The sequence below is a fragment of the Toxorhynchites rutilus genome, chromosome 2 (genome assembly GCF_029784135.1).
Source record: "Toxorhynchites rutilus septentrionalis strain SRP chromosome 2, ASM2978413v1, whole genome shotgun sequence".
NCBI lineage: Eukaryota > Metazoa > Arthropoda > Insecta > Diptera > Culicidae > Toxorhynchites > Toxorhynchites rutilus.
In genome coordinates this window covers 228,579,139-228,605,770 of record NC_073745.1, presented here as the reverse complement: position 1 = coordinate 228,605,770, position 26,632 = coordinate 228,579,139, and positions in this window count along the sequence as shown.

The following is a 26,632-nucleotide window of genomic DNA, read 5'->3' as shown; positions in this document are numbered from 1 at the left end:
GGCAAGTAAAAAAAACCTGAACTGGATTGTGCAAGATAATATGTTCGAGCTTACGAGTCATTCTTTCCATTTCTCTGTTTTTTAAACATATACAGGATTTAACACGAAGGAAGTCATCATCAAATTCATGTCCAAACATGCTCCTAATATTTTACTGTATAACAAGTAACAAATATGTTGGAGCTTGAATGATGATATACTCAACTTCTTATTTAATCCTTTAACGGGCCGTGAGAACTAGGTATGTAATCAACGCAAATTTTAATACAACGACATGTTCACATGCTAAAATACTCAAAATATTTTTTTTCAACACGTAAAACAATCAAAAACATTGAAAAAATTGGTCGCAATATAGATGCCACTGTCCGGTTAGCACAAAATGTTGGCGGCAATATAGATGCCACCTGCCCGTCTAGCGGAAAACACTTGATGGTGAAAATGATTGTTTTGTATTTGAATTTTTAATGTTAGTTTCAATAAAATCAACTAATAAAACTCATGATCAGACTCAGCAGGTCCTAAACAATTCATATGTATTGAAAACTTCAGCAAATGACTGTTTTTCAATGACTTTATGGAAAATTTGCTCTGGCTGCGCTAAATTGGGAGTTGTTAACACAAAAATGGCTCAAAAATGAGCAGTTTTTGATTTTTTTTCGCGCTCAAAAAAATCAGGCATGCTGCTAGACATCAGAACAAGTTACCACATAAGGTTAGAAGTGATAATTTATTGTTAAAGAAGAGAAAAAAATAAAATCGTTAGTGTCAATATAGATGCCGGTACCCGTTAAAGGGTTAATTCAAGAGATTACAAGTTATTTACATAGCTAAATGAAGTGAACTAGAATAAAGTTATTGAAAAAGAATTTCCAAAATGTTTGGTCATCTATGTGCGTGGTGTAACCAATTTTTTAAAATTATTTTAGGAAACTTGAGATGGGTCGCGAAGAGGGAAAAATGTTATTTAATTTATTATAGACCAACACATTTTTTCTTCAGCTGGACGAGTCTACATTACTCAGCAATGAAGCTCTGTTATTGGGGTATCTTCGATATATTAAAGATGAAAATATGTGCCAAGAAATGATTTTTGCTGCATATATGAAGGGCCTGATTCTCGAATACACTACGAATACACTTCACGGTGGAAACGGAATGAAACGTATCCGCGATGACAACGGTACGGTGTCGACATCTGGATACGAGATTAGTTTCCCACTAAATTTATCATAATAATATCAAATTATCTTCAAATGAAATTTTTGTATGAGATTATTATGGACCTGATTCTCGAATACACTTCACGGTGGAAACGAAATAAACGGCACGCCATTTGTTGGATTGTGAAATATTTCAGGACTGTGTTTCCTCAAAATTAGACGAGATTTTTCTTGTCGTCTGGTAGCACTGCACGATCCAATAGATAATTGTACTCATCGTCCTATAGTTTGTCTGTTAGTTGTAAGGAATAAAGCACTCTGTTAAGCTCGTCTTGTTATAAAAGCTCTATTATGTCCATTGTTCGTTAATTGTGAAATAAAGTTTAAGTATGCGCTAAAAAGTTTCTCTGTAAATTGAATGTTAAAACGTGCTTTGATTCGAAATCCACAACGATTCGATCGGGAAAGTGTCGGATGTCCTGTAAAAACAAAAATTAAGACACAACGTAGGGTTTGACCGATCATAAAATTGGTGCCGTGATCAGGATACTCCGAATCGAACGCCATTGGATTCCATTTTCACGAAACGACTTTCGTTGCGATAAATATAAGGCTCGCTTTAAGCGACCGTCAGGTGATTACCAGTCCATTTCCCAGCACGTTTTTACATAGGTACGCTTAAGATCTCGTTTTTCTGCACGTTTTCTGGACTATCAGCATTGGATACAAACGGAACAATTATTACCTGAGAATACCTATCCTTTCAACGAGGCTATTATTCACCTGGATCATCGACATCGATAAGGAGCAATTAATTTAATACAAGGCATTTTGAGCCTTGGAAAAGGTGAGCATCTTTCCAAGCTTAAATACTCCTTCCCGCCGGGTCTACTGGGGTCTTTTTTGTAGAAAATTCAACTGAATCGCGTTTCTACAAAATGGCCGACGAACAGCAGAGGAGACAACTAAATTGCCATCGTGACACGATGATCGCCGCACTAGGTCGGGCTGAGGCTTTTCTGGCTGGATACATCTCCGATCGGGATCAACTGCAGGTACCGTTGAGGCTTGAGTATCTGAATAGTACGTGGAATACTCTTGAAGAAGTCCAGGCTCAATTGGAGGACACCGAAATCAATTATGAAGGTATGGCACGCAACGCTGAGATTCGTGCTGATTTCGAATCTCGTTTATTCGCAATAAAAGCAAATTTACTTGCAAAGCTACCTGCACCGCTATCTGATAACGCTCGAATTCCTCCACCCTCCCACGCTAATCCCACTCTCTCTGGGATAAAACTTCCTACCATTTCTCTTCCTGAGTTCGACGGTGACTACAAACAGTGGCTCACATTTCATGATACGTTTCTGGTTCTAATTCATTCAAACCCGGATGTTCCAGACATCCAAAAATTTCATTACTTGCGAGCAGCAGTTAAAGGAGAAGCGGCTCAATTAATAGAGTCGATGGCTATCAGCTCTGCCAACTATATTCTGGCTTGGCAAACGCCCGAGGGGCGATACGCGAACGATTACCTTTTGAAGAAACGCCACATGCAAGCGCTCTTCGAAATCCCTTCCATGAAGACTGAATGCGCTGTGACATTGTATGCGCTAGTAGATGAATTCGATCGTCATACGAAAATTTTACGCCAATTAGGAGAGCCAACCGACAGCTGGAGTACCATACTCGAGCATCTTCTGTGCACACTCCTGCACAACGACACATTGAAGGCATGGGAGGACCACGCTTCAACTGTGAACGAACCGAATTATAATTGCCTAATAGATTTCCTGCAACGTAGGATTAGAGTGCTGGAATCGATTTCCGTCAACCATCACGTGGAAACACCACGATCTTGTACATCTATTCATTCGACCAAAAAGACGCCTCACTTTGGTCTTTCGTCCTGTTCATCGATAACCAATTTGGAGAGAAAATGTCCCGCTTGCAATCAGCACCATCCGCTGATCAAATGTCAAAGGTTCAATAAGCTTTCATTGTCTGAAAGACAGCAACTAGTAAACTTAAAGCGTCTCTGTCTCAACTGCTTAAAAGGTGATCATATGGCTCGTAATTGTCCATCCAACTTCAATTGCAGACACTGCAATCGCCGACATCACACTCTACTTCATGTCACGTCAAACGACAATGCCAAACATCGCATGAACGGTAACGCTATTCAAAATTTACCTGTTACTCCTGCACGAAATAACGTGTCCACACCACCCACGCAACAATCGACAATCGTCGAAAGCGAAGACCACTCACCTCAAGAAATAAGTTTACCTGTCCAACAACCATATGAAAATGTGTTCCTACTCACTGCAGTAGTAAATGTCGTAGATGCGTACGGACATGAACATCCAGCGCGCGCGCTCCTTGATAGTGCTTCACAGCCTAATTTGATATCTGAGCGATTAACTCAAAGGCTAAGACTACGCTCAAACAGTGTGAATGTTACAATTCAAGGAGCTGGAAAATTAGCTAAGGTAGTAAACCGATCTGTGTTTGCTAATATCAAATCCAGAAAGATGGACGCGTTCGCTTAGTAAGCGATCGATCGTGAGTTCAAAACTCAGGGCCCTCATTGACCATCTTTGTGTTGTTACAGAATAGCTACGTCCACGCAACAATCATCAGCGATGGAGATCGATCCACGGTCGAAATAAGATCGATTCATCCATACAACTGCTCTGCTCTGCCAGACACATCGGGCTACTGTTCTATAAATAACTCAACAATGATCAATCAACTGTCTCCGCTGTCCGGTGGTCCAACTGGATAATGGAAGAACAGAAAGAATACTCTTACGCCTAAATGGCTACTGTGTGAATGTACCATATGTAATGGTATAGAAGTAATACTGGCGAATGGCAACTGTGTAATGTGATAATTATAGATATGATAACCATGTGACATGTACACGATTAAAATTCGGCTCTGTTACAGCTAAAATACTAATGAGCCTTAAATAAATAAATAGGATAAAAAAAAAAAAAAAAATCCAGAAAGATTGATTTCTCTACCGGTGTCACATTCTTGGTGATGGATAAAGTGACTGCAAATCTTCCCGCCCACAACATTCCTATATCGGATTGGGCCATCCCGAGCGATTTATTTTTGGCCGATCCCACGTTCAATCAAAGTCAGCCGATTGATATGGTTCTAGGTGCAAGACATTTTTATTCATTCTTCCCAACCGCTAATCGCATCCAACTGCGAAGTAACTTACCCATTCTGGTCGATAGTGTTTTCGGGTGGATTGTAGCAGGCTCATCTCATACCGTCCACCCTAAAAATGAAGCAACATTGTCATTCAGTGTTGTAGAAGTAGCAATGGTATCATTGGAAGATTCTTTGGAGCGTTTTTGGAAAACCGAGGAGTTACAAACGAAAGATAATTTTTCGATAGAGGAAAGACATTGTGAAACAACATACGCAACCACTACAACAAGAAACGTTGAAGGGCGATACATAGTTCGCCTACCACGGAAGCCCGATTTCAACATAATGCTCGGAGACTCAAGGACAAATGTCCTACGGCGATTTCAATTAATCGAGAAAAGGCTAGAACGGAATCCAAAGCTGAAAAGTGAATATCATTCATTCATACAAGAGTACATCTCCCTCGGCCATATGCGAATGGTCGGAGTGGACGATTATGAAAACTCCCAAACATTTTATTTACCCCACCACCCCGTAATTAAGGAAGGAAGTACTACGACAATAGTTAGAGTTGTCTTTGATGGCTCTGCGAAATCTTCTACCGGCTTCTCTCTAAACGAAGCTCTTTGCGTGGGTTCTGTGGTGCAGGATGAACTTCTGACCATAATTCTCCGATTTCGCACCTTTCCAATCGCTCTAGTTGGCGACGTTGCAAAAATGTACAGGCAAGTACTTGTGGATCCGAACGATACACCGCTGCAACGAATTTTCTGGCGTTCTTCCCAAGAAGCTCCAATCGAAGTTTACGAACTCCTAACCGTGACTTACGGTTTAACACCTTCCTCGTATCTTGCTACACGTACTCTGCAACAATTGGCAGACGACGAGAAAGAAACGTTTCCAATAGGCGCACCTGCAGTACGAAAATGTTTTTATGTGGACGATTTTATTGGCGGCGCCCAATCCATAGAGACAGCAGTCCAGTTGCGGAATGAACTGACTAATTTGCTCCAGAAAGGCGGCTTCGAGCTCCGGAAATGGACATCAAATCGACTAGAAGTGCTCCATGGTTTGAATGTCGATCAAATAGGAACTGAATCTACACTCCAATTCAGTCGACTCCAACCATCAAGACGTTGGGCATATGCTGGGAGCCCGAAGGCGATTTCCTTCGATTCGATTCGGTTGCTCAAGATCACCACGAAGTTCCAACAAAACGCTCCATACTCTCCACCATAGCTAGACTTTTTGATCCTTTGGGTCTCATTGCTCCTGTTGTCGTCAAGGCAAAAATTCTAATGCAAGAACTGTGGTTGCTTTCCTGCGAATGGGACGATCCTGTTCCAGAGAAGACTAGGATAAAATGGAAAGAATATCAGCGACCCATGATAGCAGCTTATCGAGCTGACCGATTTGCGTTCCAGATAAACTCGTCAATACAACTCCATACATTCGCTGACGCCTCTGAATTGGCCTATGGAGCATGCACGTACGCACGTTGTGAAGATGCACGAGGAAATGTGAGGATTCAGCTTTTAGCATCCAAGTCGAAAGTGTCTCCATTGAAGCGGTTATCTATTGCGCGTCTTGAGCTTTGCGCAGCGGTTCTAGCAGCACATCTCCACTCACGAATTAAACAGGCAATTGACATCAGCATTTCAGGATCATATTTCTGGTCCGATTCTGCAGTTACACTGCAATGGTTACGATCGCCACCGAATGTATGGAAAACATTCGTGGCAAACAGAGTTTCCGAGATTCAACATTTCACACACGGCTCTCAGTGGAATCATGTGTCCGGTTGCGAGAATCCAGCTGATCTAGTGTCCCGTGGTACGACAGTCGAAGAATTTCTCAACAGCAAAATGTGGAAACGTGGACCAAGTTGGTTGTAGCTCTCATCACGAAATTGGCCAATATCCAATCCGCCTGGCGTCGCAGAAGAACTGTTGGAAATTCGAGCAGTAGGTGCTACCGTTCAAACATCACCTTCCGTTAATCCGTGGTTTCTCCGTTGGTCATCGTATAGACGCATGATTCATATGATCGGATATTGTATGCGTTTCATCAATAACGTCCGTGATAGAGCCAGAACCCAGTCGCTAACTAATAGCCCTCCAGTTTGCCAAACACTCACTGTTGAACAGCTAAATAAAGCCAAAATATTTCTAATTCGCCTAGCTCAGAAAGACGCATTCAGCGAATAGATCAAAAACCTGGAAAAAGAGAAATTATTATCAAAACATTCACATATTCGCAAAATGAGTCCATTCTTAGACCCAAAGAAAATACTCAGAGTGGGAGGTCGATTGAATCTGTCCCAGCTTCCCTACCAAACCAAACATCCTGCCTTACTACCAAATCCTCATCCTTTTACACGAGCAATTGCAGAGTACTTCCACCAAAAACTACTTCATGGCGGCGGGCGTTTACTGCTGACCGCCATACGTGAAGAATTCTGGCCACTACAGGGTCGCAGATTAGTTCGAAATATTGTGCGAAACTGTTTTCGTTGCACTCGCCTCAACCCCGTACCTGTCCAGCAGCAAATTGGACAGCTGCCTACTTCGAGAGTCACTCCGAGTCGTCCATTCAGCATAACTGGCGTCGACTATGCAGGGCCCGTATATTTGAAGCCGATACATAAACGTGCAGCTCCGACTAAAGCATATATTTGCATATTTGTGTGTTTCGCTACGAAGGCAGTCCACATCGAGCTCGCCAGCGATTTATCAACCCAGGCCTTTCTATGCGCTCTCCGTCGCTTCATATCTCGTCGTGGTCGTCCACTACACATACACTCGGACAACGGGAAAAATTTCGAGGGAGCTAAAAACGAATTATCCGAACTATTCGAAATGCTAAATGACAGCTGCGAAATATCATCTGCCTGCACAGAAGAAGGCATCACATGGCATTTAATACCGCCTAAAGCACCACACTTCGGTGGTCTCTGGGAGGCCGCGGTCAAGGTGGCGAAAAGACATCTCTATCGTCAGTTAGGATGCTCCAAGCTGTCTACCGATGACAGATGACCCAAACGATTTAGCAGCTTTAACTCCGGCGCACTTCCTCATAGGCACTACAATAACCGCCCTGCCCGATCCAGATCTACGTCATCTTCCAGCTAACCGGCTTGATCACTTCCAAGAACTCCAGATGCAAAGGTTTTGGCGTCACTGGCGTTCAGAGTATCTTCAGGAGCTCCAAAAGGACACTAAAGGCTCAGTACGGAACGATGGAATTTCGATCGGCAGAATGGTCATCATAGTGGATGAATTGCAGCCGCCTACACGATGGTCCTTGGCACGTATTGTGGACGTTCATCCTGGGAAGGACCATATAAACAGAGTCGTCTCTCTTCGCACGGCTCGCGGAGTTATCACTCGACCCACTTCCAAGATCTGCTTTCTACCAGATTCATCAGTAGATCTGGATCAGGACGGACGCATAGGCTTACCAGTCAACCGGAATGCCTCTAATTTAGATAGATAAATTGTAAATTTGTAGCGAAGTCTAAAAGCACATCCATTGTAAATGTTTTTTATTATTGTTTATTGAAACTGATCGTTCAAGGCGGCGGGTATGTTGGATTGTGAAATATTTCAGGACTGTGTTTCCTCAAAATTAGACGAGATTTTTCTTGTCGTCTGGTAGCACTGCACGATCCAATAGATAATTGTACTCATCGTCCTATAGTTTGTCTGTTAGTTGTAAGGAATAAAGCACTCTGTTAAGTTCGTCTTATTATAAAAGCTCTATTATGTCCATTGTTCGTTAATTGTGAAATAAAGTTTAAGTATGCGCTAAAAAGTTTCTCTGTAATTTGAATGTTAAAACGTGCTTTGATTCGAAATCCACAACGATTCGATCGGGAAAGTGTCGGATGTCCTGTAAAAACAAAAATTAAGACACAACGTAGGGTTTGACCGATCACCATTGAACTATGTTTTACGACTTAGTGAAGTGTCGAAGATAATAATGAGTTTTCAGGCAGAACGAGCACTTTTCAAATAAAAAATCATTAATGAAAATTAACTTCTTCGTATCAAACTGGTATTTAATGTGTATGTGTCTCATACAAAAATTTCATCTGAAGATAATTTGATATTATAATGATAAGTTTAGTGGGAAACTAATCTCGTATCCAGATGTCGACACCGTACCGTTGTCATCGTGGATATGTTTCATTCCGTTTCCACCGTGAAGTGTATTCGAAGTGTATGCGAGATTCAGGCCCGAAGACTGATACCAGAGGAGAATCAATCGTTTTTTTCACCGAAAAAGCCATTCCATGGAAGAACTTAAGACTGATGGTGCACCGTCAATGGTCGTCATCGTGGTTTTACAGCTCACTCAAAGTTTCAACTGCGTAAGGTACTGGCCATTCACAGACAGCATATAGTATCAACAAATCTGAGCCCTAGATCGCATCAGTTTTTACTATATGTTATGTGTGCTACATTCTTCGCCGATTGCCCGAAGTAACCAGACGAAGGAAAGTCGCGTCCAAGTTCCGTTATCGGTTACCGCGTGATTGTTGTTTTTTTTGCCGCTGAAGAGTTCATTTCGCTATCTGGATAGTGAGTGAAGTGCCCTGCCTGCAAGTGGATAGAGGCTTTCATCCTCGGAAAGCCAAGCATTGGTTTTTGTTTTGTCGCTGCTTCGCCGACATTGGAGATTTCGCCGAGTCATCGTGCCAACAGTGACAGTGCGGGTAAGCTTTCACCGACGACTGTGTGTAGTGGTGTCGTAGGCACATTCCCACCACCAACGAGCTTTCAGCACGCTCCCGTTCATCTGCACTGGAGTGCGTTCATAGGCGAATAAGATTGAATATAGTGAGAGAAAATATTTATTAATTATAAGTTTTTTTTTTGTTTGTTTTTGTGAATTATTATTATTGTGAAATATTATTTTAAAAAAAATACTTAGAATATAAGTGCCAATTTTAAAATGGCAGAGGGTGGGGGACCTTCGGATATGGAGGTCTCTGACTCTAGTTCCCTCCTAAGTGATAAAAAAAAGTCACTCAAACGCGTACCAAATACGGAAGATACTTCTTCTGGGGACGAGTCAGCTAACCCTACCAAGCCTCCCTCCAAAAAACTAGCAAATCTCCCATCTGCCCTTAACGATCCCACTCTACCTTCAACCTCGTCTTCTCCCTCTGTTCTTCCCGCTCCTTCTCAACCTTCGTCTTCCCACTCTCAATCCCCGTCCTCGCCTTCCCCCCCTGTTATTCCCACTCCCCGTGTAAAGGTCTATCCAGAAGATGCGCCCGGAACTGGTCCCTGGGTTGTTTTCTTCAGGCCTAAGCCAAATGGAAAGGCGTTGAGAGTCATGCAGATCGCGAAAGATCTGGCAAGGTATACCTCCGTTTCGGAAATTTCGAAGGTTAGACCAAACAAATTGCGAGTTGTCGTGAATGATCGAAAAGACGCAAACAAGATTGTTGTCGATCAGCATTTTACAATTGAGTATCGGGTCTACATTCCCTCTCACATAGTCGAAATTGAGGGTGTGATAACCGAAACGGGCTTGACGTGCGAATACATTACGAGTGAAGGTACCGGCCGTTTTAAAAAACTGCCCTCGACGACTGTTAAGATCTTGGGTTGCCGCCAGCTCGGAACAGTCTCCCATGAAGGAGAAGAAAAGAAATTTACGCCGTCCAACTCGTTTCGAGTCACCTTCGCTGGTTCAGCTCTCCCTGACTACGTGATGGTAGATAAATTGAGGTTAGCCGTGCGACTTTTTATTCCAAAGCCAATGACTTGTCTAAAGTGCAAGTCAGTTGGTCACACGGCTGCTTATTGTGCCAATAAAGAACGATGTGCCACTTGCGGAGAACAACATGAGGGGAAATCCTGCAGTGCGACTGAGCATAAGTGTCCATATTGCGGGGGATCCCCACACGTGCTCTCAGCTTGTGAAACATACAAGGCTCGCTGGGAGAAACAGAAGCGCTCTTTGAGGGAACGCTCTAAACGCACTTTCGCAGAAATTTTGAAGGGCGCTTCTCCACTGGCTCAAGAACAACAACCAATCAATACACACAATGTCTTCGCTACGTTGCCAGTTGACGAAATGGAAGCGGATACAGCTAACGGGGGCACGCCGTTTATTTCTCAAGGGAATCCCCGGCGCAAAAATGTGACCACTCCCAAAGTTCAAGGACAAGTCCCTCCGGTGATACCCCCTGTTAGCTTGCCCAAAAAATCGAGTGCAGCGGATAAGCAAAATCAGGTCCCTCCTGGCCTCCGTGGTAATAGTTCACCTTCGAACGACCCAGCACTTGAGGGGACATCAAAAACCCCAACTGTCCCTGTTTTTCCGTCAAGTTCAACTTCCCAATCGGGATTTATAAAGTTGTCTGACCTTGTGGATCAAATCTTCACGTGTTTTAATGTTTCCGACTCCATCAGAACCATTGTCACCGCAATGCTTCCAGTACTAAAGACAATTTTGCAGCAATTGATGCAAACATGGCCCCTCCTTGCAATTATTATCTCTCTTGATGTCTAATTTAAATAGAGAGGTCGGAGATATCACTGTTTTACAGTGGAATTGTCGTAGTCTTATCCCTAAATTGGATACATTCAAATTTCTAATTCATAAACTCAATTGTGATGTTTTTGCTCTATCCGAAACCTGGCTCTCTTCTCAAAATGATCTCTCTTTCCACGATTTTAATATAATACGCTTGGACCGCGATGACAGATACGGAGGGGTACTATTGGGGATCAATAAGTGTCACTCATTTTTTAGAATTGACCTTCCACCTATTGGAGGGATCGAAGCTGTTGCTTGTCATGCAAACATCAGAGGCAAAGACCTCTGTATAGTCAGCTTGTATTGGCCTCCGAGAGCTGCGGTTAGCCGCAAGCAACTTGTTGACATGTGCTCACTCCTTCCTGAGCCACGATTAATCTTGGGAGACTTCAACTCTCACGGAACTGCCTGGGGGGAACCGTACGACGATAATCGTTCATCGTTGATATATGACCTTTGTAACAGCTTCAATATGACCGTTTTGAATACTGGGGAAACAACACGTGTACCTAAACCTCCTGCTAAACCAAGTGCTCTTGACCTCTCGCTTTGCTCGAATTCACTATCGTTAGATTGCAAGTGGAATGTAATACAGGATCCCAACGGTAGTGATCACTTGCCAATCAAAATTTCCATCACCATTGGGTCGAATTCTTCTGAATCTATAAACATGGCATATGACCTCACAAGACACATTGACTGGAAAAAATATGCGGACGCGATTGCTCTAGCCATCAATTCCAGAGATGGTTTGCCTCAATTGGAGGAGTATAACTTCATTTCTCGTTTGATCTATGACAGCGCGGTTCGCGCTCAAACGAAACCCATCCCAGGTTCCACTATTCGTCGAAGGCCTCCCAATCCATGGTGGGATGGCCAGTGTTCCAAGCTTTATGGAGATAAATCGAATGCATTTAAAGCTTTTCGGAAACGTGGAACCATTGAGAATTTTCAAACGTATTTGGACCTTGAAAATCAATTTAAAAACTTGATCAATGGGAAAAAACGTGCTTATTGGCGAAATTTCGTGGGAGGTTTATCACGAGAAACGTCAATGAAAAAATTATGGAAAGTGGCTCGAAACATGAGAAATCGCTCTTCATCCAATGAAAGCGAGGAATATTCACATCGATGGATTTTTAATTTTGCACGAAAGGTTTGTCCCGATTCCGCTCCAGTGCAAAGAATTATTCGAGATATACCACAAGATAGGTGCGATCTTGATTCCGAGTTTTCGATGGTAGAATTCTCTCTTGCTCTCCTTTCATGTAACAATTCTGCTCCGGGATCGGATAGAATTAAGTTCAACTTGCTGAAAAATCTCCCTGATGTGGCGAAACATCGCTTGTTGAACTTATTCAATCGGTTTCTGGAGCATAATATTGTTCCAGATGATTGGAGACAAGTACGAGTTATAGCTATTCAAAAACCCGGAAAACCCGCGTCCGACTTCAATTCGTACCGCCCAATAGCAATGCTGTCTTGTATACGGAAATTGTTGGAGAAAATTATCTTGTTTCGCCTTGATCGATGGGTTGAAACGAATGGCCTACTCTCAGATACACAATATGGGTTCCGCAGGGGCAAGGGGACGAATGATTGTCTTGCGTTGCTTTCTTCAGAAATTCAAATGGCTTACGCCGAAAAAAAACAAATGGCTTCAGTATTCTTGGACATAAAGGGGGCCTTTGATTCTGTTTCAATAGAGGTTTTGTCAGACAAATTACACTCTCGGGGTCTGCCGCCTCTATTGAATAATATGTTATATAATTTGCTTTGTGAGAAACATTTGAACTTTTCTCACGGAGATTCGGCAGTAAGTCGGGTCTCTTACATGGGCCTCCCCCAGGGCTCATGTTTATGCCCCCTTTTGTACAACTTCTACGTAAGCGACATTGACAATTGCCTTACACAAAATTGCAGCCTAAGACAACTTGCAGATGATGGAGTGGTGTCTGTCGTAGGATCAAACGAATCCGACCTGCAAGAATCCTTACAAGATACTTTGAACAATTTTTCAACCTGGGCCATTGGGCTAGGGATCGAATTCTCCACGGAGAAAACAGAGATGGTGGTTTTTTCTAGGAAGCATAAACCAGCAAAACCAAAGCTTCAACTTTTGGGTAAACCGATCACTCATGCTATGTCATTCAAGTATCTTGGGGTCTGGTTCGACTCCAAATGTACTTGGGGGGCCCATATTAGGTATCTGAGTAAAAAATGTCAACAAAGAATAAACTTTCTCCGTACAATTACCGGCACCTGGTGGGGAGCCCACCCAGAAGATCTTATAATGTTGTATCGAACAACTATTCTCTCAGTGATGGAGTATGGCAGTTTCTGTTTTCAATCAGCTGCCAAAACACACCTCATTAAACTCGAGCGAATTCAGTATCTTTGTCTCCGTATCGCGTTGGGATGTATGCCCTCAACGCATACCATGAGTCTCGAGGTTTTGGCAGGCCTACTCCCACTAAAAGATCGCTTCAATTTATTATCTCTTCGGTTCTTCATCCGGTGTAAGGTCATGAACCCATTGGTGATCGGAAATTTTGAGCAGCTGATCGAGCTAAATTTTCATTCTGGATTCATGAGCTCATATCATGAATTCGTCTCCATGCAGGTTAATCCTTCTTCGTATATTCCCAACCGTGTTTGTTTTCCTGACTACATCAATTCCTCTGTGCATTTTGATCTGTCCATGAAGCAGGATATCCATGGAACATCAGACTATCTTCGATCGAGGATCGTTCCAACGATCTTCGATGCAAAGTATGGGGATATCAATTGTGATAATATGTACTTTACTGATGGGTCCTCTATGAATGAGTCCACAGGATTTGGAGTGTTCAACGAATTTTTTAGCACCTCACACAGTCTTCAGTATCCTTGCTCAGTGTATATTGCTGAATTGGCAGCGATACACTGGGCGCTGGACAGCGTCGCCTCACGACCTGTTGAACACTATTACATTGTAACGGATAGTCTTAGCTCCGTCGAAGCTATCCGTTCAGTGAGGCCGGAAAAGCACTCGCCGTACTTCCTTGAGAGAATACGAGAAATTTTGAGTGCTTTATCCAGACGCTGTTATGTCATTACCTTTGTCTGGGTCCCTTCACATTGCTCAATTCCGGGTAATGAGAGGGCTGACTCATTAGCAAAGGTAGGTGCAATTGAAGGCGATATTTATCAGCGTCAAATCGCCTTCAATGAATTTTATTCTTTAGTCCGCAATAATACCATAGTTAACTGGCAACGCAAATGGAACGAAGATGAATTGGGCCGGTGGCTCCACTCGATTATCCCTAAGGTTAGCCTCAAACCATGGTTCAAAAGTCTGGACTTGAGTCGGGACTTTATTCGTACCTTCTCCCGACTCATGTCCAATCACTGTTCGTTAGATGCGCTACTCTTTCGTATTAATCTTGCCGACAACAATCTTTGTGTTTGTGGCCAAGGTTACCACGACATCGAGCACGTTGTTTGGTCGTGCGAGCTGTATCTTGTCGCCAGATCGAATTTAGTAGTCACCCTTCGGGCCCGAGGAAGGCAGCCCATGATGCCGGTGAGAGACGTGTTGGCTCGGTTAGACCTTGATTACATGTCCCAAATATATGTATTCCTTAAAGCTATCGATCTTCGTGTGTGATTGTCCTTACACCCTTAGTTTTTCCTTTTCCTTTTCCTTTGTGAGAGATCGGATCCCTTCTTAAGAATAAGATGAAATGTAAATACATATTAGATATAAGATAGGTTTAAGAATTGAGTGTGATGAGTGTGATTGAGAGTGTGATTGAGAGTGTGAGTGTGATCATTGTCAATATATCCTCATATCCCCTCCTTTTCCTGAAGAAAATATGTCACCCTTCTAAACTCGAGTCGACCGCGAGTAATCGGTTTCCTATATTATTAACATTAGAATTAAGGAAAAATGTTTATATACTAGTAACAATACAGTAAGGAGTTCGGCTCCTTTAAACCTATGTAACTGAGCCTGTAAAAATAAACGATTTAAATAAAAAAAAAAAATGTGTGCTACCAAAAACTTTCGAAGCAATTCTTTGAACACTCGATTATTTGCTCAGCTATAGCTTATATGATAATGACGAAATCTTTATTCGGTTACTTCTACACGCAGGAGTTCGCTGACCATCAAGAGTCTCTTGCATAGCAAAATTTTCAGCTTTTTCGAATTTGTCCTTCAGCTGCAGGGTGACGATTTCAACTTGATTGAAACAATATCAATAATATCGGCCCTTCTGACCAAAGTTTCAAAACAAAATTGAGGCAGAAGAGAATATTCACAGTTTCCGCTTTTGTCAAAATTATTACAAAAGCTTCAAGACCATTGTGTCATACTTGGATGCATTACACAAACATTTTACTAAAATGTTTTAGATCTTCAAAATTTTCAAATTTCTCAATGGATAATAAATCAGTAGGTAAAACCGACACCCTAAAGTTTTCCAAATATTTCCAAGATCTACCATGTATCTTCCACTTCAAATCGTCACAGAACATCTCTTGAACTGTTTATGAACCATTCTACAGTGTCTGTTGATCATTTTTGAGTAGAACTCGAATTTTGATAGAATACAAAAATGTGAAATAAATGAGAGTGCGGGTGAGATCGACACACTGTCTAGTGAAACCGACACCTTTTAAGAAAAGAATGAAAACTTGTTACAATAATTTCAAAATATTAAGAGGTTATCTATGTACCATGTGGACACTTAGCCCTTTTTTTTAATATGAACACGAGGCATCTACAAAAAGTAAGACCGCATTTTTCCTGTCTGTGAAACACAAGCAAGTGTGAAGGTGTCGGTGTTACCCCGAAAGGACTTTAAAAACAATGTTTTCGAGCATTGATAAGTAACAACACCACCAACTGTCTCACAAACTACACTGAACAATGATCTACGATGAATGAGGCTCATAAAAGTATCCTATTTTCCTAAACTTTCCGACTTAAACACTTAAATTCCACGAGCGAAATTTTACATGGACTTTACGGTTCTGGTCTGTTTTTTTTTGTTTTTTGACAGCAAAACGATTTCCGCAGCTGTGGGGTGACTCGAAACGTAAACGTAAGCTCTAGAATACCACAAATGCTTAAATAGTTATGGAACATGGTATATTAAAGTTAGATGTATGACTATTTTGATGAAATAAAAGTTTAGTTCCTTGGAGAATAACCAATCAATTCGACGACCAATAATCTGTAATAAAATTTTCCCATAAATTAAACAGACACGACAACCGTAAAAACTTTCGATTGTAATCATCACAGGTGCACCGAAGGGGGAAAAAAATTACAACCAATTCGCATCGCACCCTTTTTCCAGTTGCAGTTACAAATTCACGCTTTCCGCATCCGCGCCTATAATTGAATTATCACCTTCCTCTCTAAATCCAGATTTGTGGCATAACACCTGTCTAGCCTTTAATTGTACATCATATTCACATAAATTTACAGTTTAATCTCATCATTAAAACTCAGTTTTAACACAATACCCACAGCGTCGTGATTATTATGGCACATTTGGGTGTGATGCAACACGTCGGGCCCCGGGCCACATGTGGCGTTGTGTCCGAACCAAGCTCCCATTTTCCGGGGTTGAGAAACGCATTTCCACACCCAGCGGCGAATCTGACAATTGCCGTTAATGCACCGGGTAATCATTCGAGTTGACATTCCGAAAATACATTAACGAATAAAAACCAACAACTTAATGGAGACTATCGAGAAATTGGGGGGGGGGGGGGGTCAGTGTGAGGGGAATCCCAACTGGCCCCAACAAACTGGATGGATGGGTGAATCCAACAGGACGCGTAGCTCCATAAAATTCAAAATCAATTATGCACTCTGCATTTTTCATCGTTGCAATTTATTTATATTGTTTCGTCCCTCGGCAACATTGTTTTGTACAATTGGATTTAATTTTATCGTGCTGCGACATAACTCTTTATGACTGTGCGATGGCATAATTTTTGTTCATTTCAAAATAATGACTAACGCGGTGTTTTCTGACAGCTTTTTTGACATGTTTATCCGCAAGAACAACGGAACGGCTTAATCAAGCGTGCTGTGGAAACTCATCTAAGCGGTGGTGGGTGCTTTCGAAACAAGCAAACAAAAAATGACGGAAAAATCCCACAAAAAAGATAGTGGAATAACATTTATTTTTAATGGAAACACGGGGACGCCTCGGACATGAGCTCGTATTTTTAATGAACAGCATTTTTATCATATCAATATTTTTTGCATCCGCTGAACTGCACGAAAAATATCCACCCTCAATGTATGTAAACAATTCAATTACAGTTTACGTATAACGTATATGAAGATTTTTCAGAATTTTCAATAAGAGAAGTATGTTAATTTTTGAAGTAAGTTACAAAACCCACACATTTTCTTAAAGTACAATTTTGGTACATTCGATATTTGCTATTTCGGTGTTTCTGTGTTAAGCCGTTAAGAAGTTATGGACGATCAAAATTTACTCCAGCGCGCATTTAAAAAGTTATATAACTCCGAAACTATTGATCGTTAAAAATCCTCGGAGGTACGCTATGGTACGTTGCATTAGCTTTCCAAAAAGCATAATATGGTTCAGATCGATGAACTTTGCCCTGCTGGATAGATTGACGTATTTCATTTCCATTTTTTTCCTAAACTTGACGATTTTATTTTGTAGATGTTTTCATCAGTTAAAGTTGTCCTGAAGGTAGCAAATCGTTCATCTCTTCTCGGCCATCTTTGAATGCCTCATACCATTCATGCACTCGTGTGTTTGACATTGTTGAGTCACCAAATGTATTGAGCAACGGTTTCAACATTTCGGCAGAAGAAATTTTGTTTGCAACACAAAATATCACGCAATATACCAATATAATTATCAATATCAAAAATCGCCGATCAAAAAAACAAAAAGTTAACTTATTATTGCTGACGCTGTAAACAAATTGAATCAGAGATCGCGCTCAAAATTGACATAAGTGTCACTAATAGTAGTAACAACTTTTAAAAAAATTAAAAATGTTCAGAGGGAAGATTTCAAATTACAAATTCCCGGTATAAATTCAATTTTGAAGCATAATTTTAGCTCAATTATCATTGATTGGCATAGTTATTCTTGTTTAGACGATTTGATGGTATACACGTAAAGCCAGTGAGCATATACCGTTCTGAATCATATTTCGGACACTTTGTTCTAATATCTTGAAATGCTTAATGCACTGATGACAAAACTATAAAATTAATATCACAATTGCTTCTTTAGAGTAATCCCTTGATTTCACTATCATTTCATATGAGAACTACATTCGAATTTTAACATAATCGGTAAAAATCTGACAACACTACTCATTATCGTTTGTGTTTGACGTTTGCTTAGCGTGAGAACGTAAAATTTACCTGTTCATTAATATTAAAATTTCTCCCGTGTTTCATCATTTTTCCTCATCGTTAACAGTTTACTGTGATTGCTTGGGTTTCGCAGTTGATTATAAAATATAATCAAGTGTAAGTTAATTTTCGTCCAAAAAATTACAAAATAAATTGTCCGAAAATTGAATTCAATCTGTCCGAAATTTGATTTAGTGTCCGAAGTTGGATTTTTATTCGCATCATTTGAAAAGCATTTTATTCGATGATTTTTTTATGTTTTCAATCAAATAGGTACCAAAATAGATAGGCTTAAATGCATATTGAACTAATTTATTGAAAATATCAACCAAATAATACCTGTGCATAAAGTTTAGATCTTTTTTCTGCATCATATTCCTTAAGCGTCCGAAATATGATTCAGAACGGTACATTGTAGTATAAACTTTAAACTTTGCAGTTCATTCGCCTCTAATGTAATGGTTATAATGAATTAAAATATAGCAGATGAGGCAACAATTCAAAAAGTGGAAAACTGTTAACGATCAAGAAGAGAATATAAAGTTACAGGGTCTTTCAGATTATACGCTCACGCAAAAAAAAATCGAATAGCTCCTTTTATTTTTTTTCGTTCCATCGACGGTAACACTGCATTCCCCATTTCGGCTACTCGTTCAGTCTGATCGGATGGTTTTTAGTGTCAAGATGTACAATTTACAACAACGTGTATTTTTAGTGAAATCGTATTACTCGAGCGACCGAAGCCTTAATGAAACTTTGTCCTTTTATGGAAAAAATATCAACATTTCCATAGAGACTATAGAGAATGACAAAAAAAAAAGTATGATCTTACGTCTTGTGAAGAAGTTCGAGAAAACCGGTAGTGTCCTCGATAACAAGGCTGGCAAATACGGCGCCAAACGAACCGCGTGCACGCCGCAGAAAATCGAGCAGTTGCATCAAAGCGTCCGCGCCAATCCCCACACCAGTCTCACTCGTTTAGCTCAGGAGATCTGGGTGTCCTCTTCCACCACGTCCCGAATGCTGACGGAAAAAATCGAAATGTTCCCCTACAAAATCCAGATGCTCTAAACTCTTTCCCCTGTCTACAAAGAGAAACGGCTCGCATTCGCAACTACCTCCGGTGCGTATCACCGTTCACCGTTTAAAACACGTTATCGAAAAAAAGGGTGGTCACATCGAAAATGTCCTAAAATAAGCTTTATTTTGGTTTTTTAAAAATAAAAATCGGTTCACTTTTGTAGAAATTATTGAAATTTGTTGCGTGAGCGTTTAATCTGAAAGACCCTGTAGAAACAAGTCTGGGCACAGAAGAGTTTAATTTGGTGGAGTGAAACACTTGAAAATGAAGAAAAAAAAAGCTGGATAAAACTGTAAAAATTCCAAAAAAGGGAGTGCTGGTATGCTTTAAAAAACTGACAATATTCTAAAAAAGTGGGAGTTGGCAACTCTGGGTCCATGGGTCCGTTTACAACAATCGATCCGTTGGATCCAATTTTCCACAATTCGGTCACATTTCGACTGGAATATTGCGAATTTCGCGTTGGATGTTGACTCTGAGCTCTTCGAAAGTTGCTGGCTTATTGGTAGAGCCCAGAGACTTGGAATAGCACCATAAAAGAAATTCATTTCTCGAATTAAAACGTTCACTTAACTTACTTTTCAATAAATCCATTGTAACGTGCGCTATGTGGCAAGTGGCACCGTCTTATTAAAACCACATATCATTGATATTAAGATATACCAATTCTGGCCAAAAATGGACTTCCAACATGTCGCGATAGCGGATGTCGCGGTCGTTCTCATCGACGAAGAAATACGGTTGAATTAATTCTCCGACCTGTAAACCACATCGAACAGTAATGTGTTGCGGATGCAATGATGTTTCTTGAAGCACATGTGGGTTTGCATCTGACCAATGACGCATATTATGCTTGTTGGTAGAGCCATTGAGCCAGGCTGTAGATCATTTTGTGATGAAAACCAAGATTCGCCAGAGTCCAATCGGAGAAGTTTCGGTGCTTCATATGGTCAAGTGCCTCTAGTCCTTGAGTTAATTTGATTTTTTGAAGACGTAGCCCAAGATATTTTCGCAAAATGCGCCACAATGAGGTTCGGAAGATTCCCAATTCTTGAGAAAGCCGTGCAATTGACTGATATGGGTCATTTCGAATGGATTCACTTGCGGCTGCGAGAATTTGTTGCTTTGTGAGGGGTGGTCTCTCGTTTTTAACAGCGTCAGTGTTCAACATAAATTTCTTTCTACGGCCTATGTAAGCCGACGCCCAACTTTTGAAAAACAAAACGGACCGAGACCGAGACCAATACCAAAACGTTACAGTAATTTTAGAAAAGGGATTGAATTGCAATCTTCTAATGTTTGAAACAAAATACCTGGTGTTAGGCAAAATGGTTCATTTCAGTGAGCGGCTCAGAGTTGCTCGTTCATTGAAACGATCCGGCTCATTTGAGCGGCTCTTTTTTAGACCGTGGATCATACGTTCGTTCTGACGAACCGGCTCAAATGAGCGACTTGTGAGGGCTCGCCCATCTCTACCTGGTGTTCTATGGAAATTCTGTATTCAGCTACAGTGAAAATTTTGGCCGTTCAGTTCGGTGGTATTATTTCGATGAATTCTGCTCTGCTTTCCACCTGGATCTAAAATCACTGAATATAAGCTGCAGTGCAAAGATGAACACATTACGTAGCTTATAGCAGTGAACAGTGTGTAGCGAGCGTGTGATTTGGCTTTCACCCAACTCCTCGAGACCGCCATAAACCGTTGAATGTGACCACGTTCCGAGATTTAAGTTGGTAAGCATATTCGCAAGCCGGATCAACAAGTTGACTCTCGCTCGCCCCTTAGCTGTCTGAATTTGCGTCGCTGAAGTCGCTGATTAAAAGTGAAAATGCGTTAGGAGGTCCGCCAGGAGTACCATCAATCTCGTATAATATATTCGCACTGAATGCTGAAGAAAAATTAAATGTTCTCTCACCGATAATGGTTTTTGTTTTTAATAAATGACGAATTAATAATTGGTCAGTGGTAAGTTAAACCGGACTGGGTAACAAAATAAGAAAAAATGACTTAATAGTATCAAATCACACTTCTGTTGCAATCAACCAGGTTTATGGCATATATTTATTTTGAATGATCAGCAAAAACTGATAATACAGGGTTTTCCAACTTTAAATTCCGAAAGTATATTGAAATAAAACACACTTAGAATTCGAATTTCGATGAAACTTTTATTTCAAATTAAAGTTTGGGTTATGCCATTATGTGTGAAATACAACATCATTCAAATGTCCACCTAGGGCTTCCTCTCACACCTTGATCCGGAACAGGTAATTTTCGATGACTTTTCGGCACATATGGGGCGGTATCTCGGTCATAACTTCACGAATGTTGTCATTCAAATGTTCAAGAGTTTGCGGAGAGTTGGCATAGACACGGTCTTTCGCATAACCCCACAAAAAAAAGTCTAGCGGGCTCAAATCGCATGATCTGGACGGCCAATTGGCATCACCAAAACGCGAAATTATGCGTCCCTCAAATTTCGTTCGCAATATGGCCATGTTCGGTCGTGTTGTGTGGCACGTGGCGCCGTCCTACTGAAACCACATGTCATCCGTATCCATATCTTAAATTTGTGGCAAAAAAAATCGGTTAACATGCGGCCATTGCGCTCACCATTCACAGTTACCGACTCGCCGTCCTCATTTTCAAAGAAATACGGCCCGATGACTCCACCAGACCATAATGCGCACCAAACAGTGACTTTTGTCGGATGCAATGGCCTCTCAACGAAAATCGATTGGAACGGAAATTATGGATGTTCACATAGCCACCGACCTCGAAATGTGCCTCATCGCTGAAGAAAATTTGATGCGAAAATTCAGCATTTTGCTGCTGTTGTTCGTTCACCCAATCGACGTATGCCCGACGCATTCCATGGTCACCACGCTCTAATTTTTGTACCAGTTGGACTTCATATGGATGTAGGTGCAAGTCCAAATGCAAAATTCGCCACAATGATGTGTTTGACAATCCCAATTGCTGAGTACGCCGTGGAATCGAAACATTCGGGTCATCCTCCACACTGGCAGCAACAGCAGCAATATTTTCGGCCGAACGCACAAAATTAAAACGTTGTGCGATGCTAAAACGATCCATATTGTAAAATGGCCGACATTCAACTAACGATATGACGCTTTGGTTGACAGCTATGTCAAACGGTTGTCAGCGCAGGGCTGTATACTTTCGGAAGCCCGAAATGGAAACCCTGTAGTATGCAGTCAGAGTGGACCAAGTGCATACAACCATAGCAACTATAGAGAAGCCACATTTTCCTGACAACCAGAAAATGAAAGGAATTTAACATGAAATGCTGAATTTCTCCTCATCAGAAGATAGTTCCCTTCGTCATTGAATGACCACAGTGAAGTAACTCATATTGAGACACGATTTATATGCTTTTCAGACAATTGAATTATTGAAAAGTTGATTGAATATATTATCATATCCAGTTCAGACAGAGTGGATCAAGTATCAGAGAGTAAATAATTGTAATTATTATTATTTATTGTAATAATTATAATTATTAATTATTTATCTCTAACTGAGCACATTATTGCAAATTGTTAATCTTCAATGTAAATTTCGAGAAAAAATATAGTATAAAGGGTGTGTCACATCAAATTGCATCACGGAAAAAACGCTGTAGAAATTTAATTTTTAGGAATTATATCTTCAGCTTTCGCTTATAATCAGATAAGAGTGTATAGATCACGTTGGTCATGCTTCACTGTCAATTTTTCGTAAATTTGGAAAAATGTCGTCGAACGAAAAAGAGCGTCGTGAATTAATCCTGTGCACTCATTTCGAGAATCCGGAGTTGTCACATCGGGACATCGGTAAGATGCTGGGAATCGTCCAATCCACGGTCAGCAGAGTACTAAAACGATACTTCGAGAACCTAACCATGGACCGGAAGGTGAAGAACGGCAAAAATAGATGCTCCGTCAGTGAAAAAGATCACAAGCGCGTAGTTAAGCAGTTTAGACGTGATCCGAGAAGTTCGGTCCGGGATGTCGCCAATAAGCTGAATTTGTCAAGTTCATTCGTCCAGCGGACCAAGCAGCGGGAGGGTCTGCGTACATACAAGGTTCAGAAGGCTCCTAACCGCGACGAAAGGCAAAACATGGTGGGGAAGACGCGAGCCCGGAAGCTGTACACCGAAATGCTGACGAAGCCGCATTGCCTGGTAATGGACGACGAAACCTACGTCAAAGCGGACTTTCGTCAGCTGCCGGGCCTGTTGTTCGTCTCCGCAGAGGACAAATTCAGCGTTCCGGAGGAGATTCGCAAGCAGAAACTATCCAAGTTTGCCAAAAAGTACATGGTGTGGCAAGCGATCTGCTCTTGCGGAAAGCGGAGCGCCCCCTTCGTAATGACCGGCACGGTAAACGGGCAGGTTTACCTTAAGGAGTGCAGAAGCGCTTACTACCACTATTGAAGCAGCACGAGGGCCCGACCATCTTCTGGCCGGATCTCGCTTCGTGCCACTATTCAAAGGACGTGTTGGAGTGGTACGAAGCCAACGGAGTCACCTTCGTGCCAAAGGAAATGAACCCGCCCAACGCGCCGGAGCTTCGCCCAATAGAGAAATATTGGGTGATTATGAAGCAGGCCCTCCGGAAGAACCCAAAAGTTGTCAAATCGGAGGCGGACTTCAAGAGAAAATGGATTTCTGTAAAAAAAAAAACTACAACCTGACGTTGTACAGAACCTTATGGACGGGGTAAAGAGGAAGGTACGAGCATACGGGCTTGGGCTCGAAGTATGAATAAAAAGAAAATGCCAAAAGTTGTTTATTAGTTTTTATTTTACTGTCTAAAATTTTCAAAAGGATCGGTCTGGCGAATTTCTACAGCGTTTTTTCCGTGATGCAATTTGATGTGACACACCCTTTATAAAGCCAACACAAAATTTACGAGATTTTAAAACAGGTTGACGAGAAGGATGATTATTTGAACTTAACTTAGTTAAGTAATTTTCAAGTGATGTTAATCGATTATATTGGGTTGGGGAAAAAGAAATGTTGTATATTGTCAATATATGGCAACACTTAAACATATCTTGTGTTGTACTTATCGCATCAGGTCATACTATACGGCTATTTAAAGACGACAATCTGTGCTACAAGTGTCGTTTTGATAGTGTTGTGATTGTCCTTTTCAGTCTCAAGTTAAAGCGTGTCAAAGATGGAGTCCACCAAGCAAGAAATTCATCATATTTAACGTTTTTACTACCTGCGAGGTAAAACTGCAACGAAGGCGGCCGAATAAAATCGTGTAGTTTATGGACCCGATACTGTAACGATTCGCACAGCACAGCGTTGGTTTGATCGATTTCGTTCTGGTATAGTGGCTGTCGAAAATACACCCCGTACTGGTAGGTCAATCGTCGTGGAAATCGATAAAATCGTTGGAATCATCCAAATAGACCGGCATGTGAGCACTCGCTCGATTGGCCAGGAACTGGGTATAGACCATAAAACCATTTGGAACCATTTGCAGAAGATTGGATTCCCAAAAAAAAAAGCTGGATGTATGGGTGCCACACCAGTTGACGCAAAAAAAATCTTTTAGACCGAATCAACGCCTGCGATGCACTGCTGAAACGGAAAGAACTCGACCTATTTTTGAAGAAGATGGTGACTGGTGATGAAAAGTGGATCACTCAAGACAACCTAAAGCGAAAAAAGTCGTGGTCGAAGCGCGGTGAGCCGGCCCAAACCATCGCCAAGCCCGGATTGACGGTCAGGAAGGTTGTGCTGTGTGTTTGGTGGGATTGGAAGGGAATCATCCACTATGAGCTGCTCAACTATGGCCAGACCCTCAACTTGGTTCTCTACTGTGAGCAGCTTGACCGTTTGAAGCAGGCGATTGACCAGAAGCGGCCAGAAATGATCAATAGGAATGGAGTTGTTTTCCACCAGGACAACGCTCGGCCTCACACACCTTTGATGACCCGCCAGAAGCTACGGGAGCTCGGATGGGATGTCCTATTGCACCCACCGTATAGTCCGGACCTGGCTCCAAGTGATTATCATCTCTTCCGGTCCATGCAAAACGCTCTTGGTGATACTAAGTTGGCCTCAAAAGAGGCTTGCGAAAACTGGCTGTCTGAGTTTTTTGCAAATAAGGAGGAGGGGTTTTTATAAGGGGGAGATAATTGAGTTGCCTTCTGAATGGCAACAAGTTTGCGAACAAAACGGTGCATATTTGATTGGATAATTTTAAGTATGTAAAATAAAGCGTCAATTTTCGATCAGAAATACGACATTCCTTTTTCCCCAACCCTATATTTGATAATTAGAATACTGTTCCAAGCCATAAAAAGGGTTTGTTTTTATGTATAATGTGTTGTGTTTTAATGTATAATGTGTTATGTATAATGTAATTTTACAGTTTGCAGTCCACGTCGACTACGCACCGAATAAATGATATGTTTTCATCATTAAATTGTTCGGTCATAATGGACCTAGTACACGTAAACATCTTGATTGACCTTGAAGAGGTTTTTCTTTGTAATAATATAATTTTATGAACAAGTTAAAAAGTAACTAAGAGCTTTAGAAAAAAACAATGAATGAAAACTTAGAAAAAAACAGCTTCGAACTTTCGATTGAAATCATGATTATATCACTTAGTCCGGTCTGACTGAACACCGACCATTTGATTGTTTGATTTTACTTTCGGTTTTATTCATTCGATGAAATTCTTCAGAAAATATTATAATACAATTTTTTCTTGATGGCTTATGCACCCCGTTTTTTTTCTGAACTACTTGGTCAGCCTTGTGCAGGCCTATTCGTGTTTATGTTGGAATATCTTCAGTTGACCTTAATATCAGATGCGTCTCGAGCGACAAAACCATACCAACGATCGGCCCTTATTAAAACAGTAAACAAGCACTTCTATCATTGTACAAATTGATAAATGTTTTGTTCAATACTCCATACCAGTAGCTTTGTGAATGAATGCTTCGGACTTTTTTCGATTATCAATCGCAATCACACTGATAGTTAGTTCCACATTCGTAAGACAATGTTGTTTTGTTACAAAGCCAATGCTTAGACAAAAACACTCCCATTTCGAATGCAATAAATTTGCGATAAGTAAATATATATGTGGCATACAGCAAAACTGTTTTTTCTCTTTAACTGCGATATTGTTCGCGAGTGCAGAGTAATGAGAGATGCTAGTTGTGTTGAAAACAACTCGCCGATTACAGTACAACAACCCCCAACTGACTTCGACTGATAT